This window comes from Anopheles maculipalpis, chromosome 2RL, assembly GCF_943734695.1.
Source record: "Anopheles maculipalpis chromosome 2RL, idAnoMacuDA_375_x, whole genome shotgun sequence".
Taxonomy (NCBI): domain Eukaryota; kingdom Metazoa; phylum Arthropoda; class Insecta; order Diptera; family Culicidae; genus Anopheles; species Anopheles maculipalpis.
The window spans coordinates 26,198,440-26,205,666 of NC_064871.1; the positions used below are offsets into that span (position 1 = coordinate 26,198,440).

The 7,227-nt window shown below is 40.3% G+C and overlaps 2 protein-coding genes across 2 annotated transcripts in view; both read right to left on the reverse strand.

Annotated features, from left to right (window-relative positions):
• LOC126558678 (pancreas transcription factor 1 subunit alpha) overlaps positions 1-7,227 on the reverse strand; it is a 396,742-nt gene that overhangs the window by 261,971 nt on the left and 127,544 nt on the right. The window lies entirely within an intron of this gene.
• The window catches only part of LOC126558880 (uncharacterized), a 204,381-nt gene that overhangs the window by 78,750 nt on the left and 118,404 nt on the right, over positions 1-7,227 (reverse strand). The gene's annotated exons all lie outside the window — the stretch shown is intronic.

Here is a 7,227-nt window from a genome sequence, read left to right on the forward strand (position 1 = left end):
TGGAGTTTCAGCGTATTTATTGTTACGAATGGGTTAGTCGCTTATTTAGAAAATTTCCTTCTTTTTATTTTGTACCTAATCATATTTCAGTAATCAATAAACTGCAAGAACCAAACAAATTGTTGTAAAATGTTCTTTTAATGAATAACAAAATCTGCTCTGTTCCGCTTCTCCTTCTTGTCTTTGGGAATCGAATCGAATGGCTTAACTATACTTATTTGTTAGCTTGACTCTACCACCGGACCATCTCGCTCCAGGATATTAATAATTAAAACATGCAAATTTGGCTAGTTTTTTTGCAGTAATTAATGGTTTACTTGCCATAATCTTGCTGCCATTGCCTTTCCCAGAAATGAAATCATCCAAATTAAACCAGATGGCTTTAAAAACAATTTCATTTCTTAAGCAATTAAATTGCCCATCTTGTATAAACACATCTCGTTCATTTATTCTCGGTAAAAACAGCCCTCGCAGCCACACCCCCATCGCAGAAGGATGATCAGCAAATGGGAAAACAATTTTCCATTTCGCAACGAACAGAATGCATTGCTTTCCGCTTTGTTAGTGAACCATTTTCACATCCTCGGTTCACCCAAACACACCATTCGCACTCGTTACATTGCACATTAATCAATTAGCAGCAATTTGCACCCGTTGACATCTGTATTTATACAATCGGTCGGTGGTGTGTTGTTCTTGCTTTTGTGTTTTCAAATGGTAAATCGTTCGCAGTGATACATTGCTAAGTGGCTGCAAATGGCCAGATAAACTCAGGTGGGGGACAGTTAAATGGCAATGCCAATCGTCGCAGTGCTGGCCGTACGCGATGCTATAAAGTGCAGCGAAAGCGAAGGAGTACAAAAATACATACATGCATTGCCAGACGAACATCTCTGACTTGGATTTGTTGTAAAGAATAAAACCATCAGTGGTTTGCGTACGCGCCTTGTGCGCTGTGAGTAATTTGTCGTTTTGTCAAGCTTTTTCAAAGACTGTGATTTTTCTGGATCACATTTTGGTTGATGTTTGTATGCAATCGTTTTTTTTTTTTACTCGGCATGTGGGTGATAAATGGTTCAGACATTTAATTTATTAAATGACTACCGGCTGCATTGTTTGCATTATTGCTTTTGTGTGTGTGTTTGTTTCTATCGCTTCTGCAAGTGATTATATCATTCAGAGAGAAACGTTAAAAATAGCGTTCAGTAAAAAAGCTTGGCAAAGGGTAGAAATGTTTAACACACCAATCTCGGCTACAGGTTCATTACGTGGTGGGTAAAATTATAATTATAATCTACAGTAAATCGATTGTTTATCTATGGTAGAAGTGAATTTTCCAACGCACAGATCGCCGTAGGATGCAGGCACAGCGGCACTACGAAACGCTTTTGTTCTAACGCTTGAATGACACATCAAATAAACTGTTGGATGTTGTTTTTTGGTATTGCAAGCTTGGGTTTAAGTCTATTCGCTTAATTGAATCGATGAACTTTAACAAACACACATGTACTTTTTGCTCGCAAAAAGCAGAAATAAGTCGGACCGGGAAAAAACGGAAACTGTGAACATCGGTCTGAAATTCAAGCAAGCTCATGATTGCCGACAATCGAGACGACGAGACAGCAAAATATCCTTTTTTGTGGGTTTTCTTTTTTGAAATTCATTGTGTGTATGGTTTGTGTTATGGGCAGCCGTTGGAAGTGACATATAGGTAGCCATTTTTCTTCACCATTCAGCGCTTCCATGTGGTAAAGTTTACCGGTAAACGTCAGCGCATCAGTGACAAAGTTACGATTTAGTGGCCAAAGCTCTACTGATGATCGTTCCGTTTTTTACTCAGTGAAAACTGTAAAAAGGTGAGGTTTTATGAGGTTTGAGGAGCAATGGTTGTGTTAAATGGAAATGAAAAATTAACGTATTTACTGTGCTGTGAAATTGTCTCGAAGATCATGAGGATCGACTGAAACTATTTTGGGTAGAGGATTGATATTTGCTTCATCAATACATGTGAGTAGTTGGTTTTTATTGAACAGGATAAAATCGATGACAGACGTGCAAAATACTGCTAGCTAATCCGAAGCCCGCAAAAACACGTCTAGCCTACGGATAGGGTGCTTGACAGTTGACAGATTTTGTTTCCCTCTCGTCCTTGTGGACACGTGGACAAGTGACCAACGTATATGGTACGTGAGACATCGTTTATTATAGATGTCTTTTTTTTTCTACCAGAAAATAAACTACCTTCCATGCTTGTGTTTCAAGTTTCGCTCGAAACTAATTGCCAATTCGATAAACTTACTACACTGCTGCTGACAATCTGTCATGTCTCGTGCCACCGTACTAATGGTAGCTGGACTCTACACCTCATACGTCCAATGCTTTCTATCACTGCTGGACAGCTAGTAATTGAAGTAATCGCTGCTGTTTATTTTCTCCAATTAGTAACTGTCTCAAGTGGCATAAATATTTGCACCGAAAGGGGCTAGTATTCGCTGGTCTGGATGGGTAAATAAATAAATAAATGAGACTAGCCGAGGAAAGGCCTCGGGCAATTTACCGAGTTTAAGTGATTTATATTTTGTAAAACGAGTTTTAAATCATTAGATAATTGTTATTGGTCAAAGAACCGTTGAAAATTTTATTACTACAAATAAACTCTAGCATTCAAGCAAAAACAAGCCAGTAGAATTTATCCGTTGGATTTTCGAGTACGCGATGGATCTAGGCAACGACCATTCATTTTTAGTTGCCATTGGTGAGTCCATCAAATCTGCACACTCTACACCGTTGTTTATGCATTCGCAATATCCGTTCCACTTTGCTGTTTTGCGCGTCCGGACATCTCGTACGCCTTTTCTGCTGTGTGGCGCTTCAATCCGGTGACTGCCAGGGACAGCACAGAACAACAATATTAAATATGAAAAATCTAGTGTTTTGCATCCACCACCAATCAGTGGGCAGTACGGCGGACGGAGATGAAGCACCGGACGCTTTGAAACTAATGTAGTATATAGCATCAAAAATAGCTCAAGCGTACGGAGCAAAAGGATGTGATGTGCTAGCAGCGGTAGGTGTAGCAGTGAAAGCAAATGCTATGTTCATAGTTATTCAGAAACGACGAGTTGATCCGTGTGTCGAATGATGTTGGAACGATCAAAGATGAAATGTTTATCTACAGAAACGATGGGCATTGGAATCGATGCTGAGGGAATATTTTTGTATAGTGTTGTATAAGTTTATTTGTTTTTTGTTTCAATCGTAAACAATTCTCAACAACAATCATGAATAACGTATAAAATGTAATGCACCTAAGAATCAAAAAGCTCTCCTGAACAAACCACATAAGAAATTAAAATTAAATGAATAATCATTAATATTTATATTAGTGTAAGGTACTCTTCATCTAAATACCATATCATCAATAATTGAAATTGATTAAGAAATTTTAGGATAATGGAAAAAAGATAACAATACGGTAAGCTCGTTATTCTTTATAAAAAAAATTAAAATATTTTTATTCAATAGCTTATAGTTTTGAGCCGAATTTATTTAACCATCATCGTTTGCCATTTTTGATTACTTTTTTGGCAGCAAATTATACTTTTATTACGATATTTTACACTTTATCATCAAACCACAGACTCTCTCGACGAATAGTATGCTTGAGCGATGGATTGATTTCGATTGAATAATGTTCGAATAATACTATTCTTTGAACTTTGTTACAGTTAATTGGATAGTTTTCAAAGGCCAACATATTCTGTGGAAAATATTACTCAATTTTCTAAGAGGATTTTAATTGAATATTTGCGGTTGTGACCAAATATCTCAAAACAATGTTGGATTTGATTTTTCGCTTGAAATGTATTCAAAACTAACATCAAATTTTGATTGTAAATTCGCTTTTGAAGTTTTGCGAGAAATTTAAAGCATCATTGTATGCAGCCTTCCAACGATGTTTTGGTCGGTCAGGCCAAGATCATTCACCTGGTACGGATATTTAAGCCGCCCGTTTTACTGTTCCAGTCCGAACGGCAAACCATCGCGTAGGATGCTGCGGCACGATGACTGTGGTTCCGCACTGTGCGGGTAATTTAATTATTCAATTAGCAAATCTTCAAAGCAAAACATCAGCCCCGTTCGTTGGTGCATCAGGCAGTGCCTGGAATGCAGCTGCCCAGGCCGCCCGTCCATAGCGCCGGAATGCCGTACCAGCGAAAGACGATGGACTTTAATTGAAATGTAATGGAAAAATGTAAATCTCTCGCGCGCACTCCCTCGCTGCGTTCTCCGATGTCATGCAACGCCATTTTTCTTCTAGATGCATCAGCGTGTGGGAAAAAAAAAACAAACAGGACAGAAATGGGGCTAGCAAACATTTTTGTGTTATGATTGTCGTGTACGTCTGTCAACGGTCGTCGTAACAGCTCGTCTGCACCGAGTCTTGACCACCTTGCCCAATTAATTGCCGGCATGTGAAGCAATCCGGTGGAAAACAAATCCACAGCTAGCGGTGGTGATGTTTGCGTGATTTGAAGAGCGAAAAAAAGGCTGTTTGTTTCAAATAATGAAAGTGAAAATAAACATTCGCCGAGCAGACGGACGGCTGATTTGATAGATGGGAGCTTCTGCTTTGTTGACGCGTTTAGGCATTTATCGCGCTGCTCGGAAGGGATGCAAAACATGGCCGTTAATGACTTTTCTTCTCTTTCTGGTCGATTTTCCATCAGTGAAAAAGCTTGAGAGTTTTATGCACTCTGCTTGCAAACAGCTTCTCCGATCTTCTCGTCTATTATTCTGCTTCACCTTAAGTCTGTTCGGCCAACGATCATCTTGACAACTGTACACCACAACAACAACACTGCCACTGATCACCGGCAATTTGTTCTGCACTCGATGAGCAGGACGATTTAGCACAGCAAAAGGTGTTTGCTGGGTATTTTCACGTGTTTCAGCCCCCCCCCCCCCCTCTCTCCCGCTCCCTCCCTGCACACCATTATAACAAAACGCACAAAATGAAATAAGTTTGCAAACGGTGCGCTGGAAGCGCTCTGGTGGTAGAAGTAGTAGTTGTTCGGTTGGGTAAAATATTTTATCACCCAACGTACCCGGCGAAAACAACAGCTTGTGGCAATGGTATGCAATTTAACCGAACGGCGGTTGTACTAGAGCGGTAGGCATGATGGCGTTTCTCGCTAGATGACGGCAGGCGAAATTCCTTTCGCTCAACGTGTTGTCATTCCACTCGAGCAGGGCAGGAGATTTGATGCCGCTCGGCCCGTGTGTTGGCGTTACTGCGCCGTGCAAGTTTGTTGCTTGTTGCTCACGGCATAAGCGGAAAAACATAAGCAAAGCGAGAGCAAGTATGTGCAATTTAATTTTCGCCTGATGCCTGATATTTTTGTTCTCGCGCGCGAAAAACTTATCACAAAGCGAGAAAGCGTGGAATTTCCCATTTGCGCTGCCAGTGCTTTATTGAGTTGCGGAAATGCTTTGCAGTACTGCTCTAATGAGTGTGATTTCTTTTTAGGGTGCAAATAAAACACGAATAGTGCTGCCTTAGGGTTGAATATAATGGTGAAATTAGTATACTGTGTGGTACTCTACATGGTTGCATTTTTGTCTGGGGTTTTCTTTCCGGAGAAAAGGGTGTTTTAAGCATAGAGAACAGTCTGGCCGTATTGCCAAGGAAAAGAGTCTTTCTTCTATGATTTTTTTTTATTTTTTTTTCTATGATCTGTTGCGTTAACTGTGATTGTGTTATAAATTCATTAAAACATTTGTTTTACTTAAGTGATGATCTACGTTTTTAAATGTATTTTAGAATCGTTTAGGCCAGGCTCCAATACTTCATTTTATAGCATACTATCGTTAAAAATTTTATGGCAAACTGACGGCTTAAATATTAAAGTGTACGAAAGTAGCTCTGTTGTAATTCAATGCAATAATTTCAGTCCCAAATTCTCATATATGTCATACCATACTCAATACCGCGAATAATTAAGAAACGACCGCATCACTTTCCAGTTTATAAGAAATCCATTTCTAGTGCATCAAACCAACGACTCCGACACCGTGATGGGACAAACTTCACTATCCGCCTGTATTCAAAACCAACTTGCACATTTTCCGCAACTTCAAACGTAATCCAATGTCCCCCTATGAGACGATCCCGAATAGGGCGAATCATCAGTCAATCAGACCAGTTAACTAAAAAAGAAAATCGTACTGACCCCTCAGGCAACTGGTTTAATTACTTACTGTTCGGTCTCGGTCACCGGAACCTACACGATGCACCGTCGGTTACACGGTCCGCACATTTGGTGGTCAGTATCGGTCTTTGCTCATCGCACCATTTACTGACCGCCTCTCAAAGGAACGAAATGATGAATCGATTCGTACCGCAGAGCCATTTGCCGAACGCTCGTGTCCTTTCGAATCCATCGCGAGTTTGCTAAAGTTACAGGTGGTCCGTCCACACGATAGACGTTTGCACTGCGAGACATCGTTCACACTTTATGGATTTATGATTGGATTGGCGTATCAGTGCACGGTTACGGTGGGTACGCGGGAATCGGTACGATTTTACACACCGGCATGACGGATGATGGTCCACAAGCGCAGGGTTTATACACCGAGGGATGTTGTTTTCGTTTCTGGCTCCTAGACGTCGTTGTCCACTTTGCAAGGAATGGGCAAGCGTGTTGTGTTTACTACTAGCAACGTAATGTACAAACGCAATGGACGCACAACATTTTTGGGATCACCCGAATCATTCCCATCGTCTGTGCGCCAAACGCTTAGGTAAGGTCCGAATAAAATCAGCATTTGCAGCCAAATCTCATAAATAATGCCGTCAGGAAAATGGGAACGTTTCGTACGGTACGGAACACAAATTCCTGGCCGAACTATGTCAGCCAGCATCAGGCAAAAGGGCATCCGGTGGAAAGAAAATATGAAGCAAGCAGCAGAATTCGCAATGAGTGGTATGAGCGGTAGCTCGGAGGTGGTTTGAGCATATTGAGAGTTTTTTGTTTTGGCAACTACTTTGGGAATTGTTTTGCTGGATGCAAAAAGCAATTGTTAAGGTTTTGTTTTCACTTGATTTTGAAAAGCAATAAATTTGGGAAAATCATATTCTTACTTATTTATTACATCTTGCAGCCTTAATAACGAGAAGCAATAAGGATAGGATAATTCATTGGATTATAGTCATAAGTGATGCGA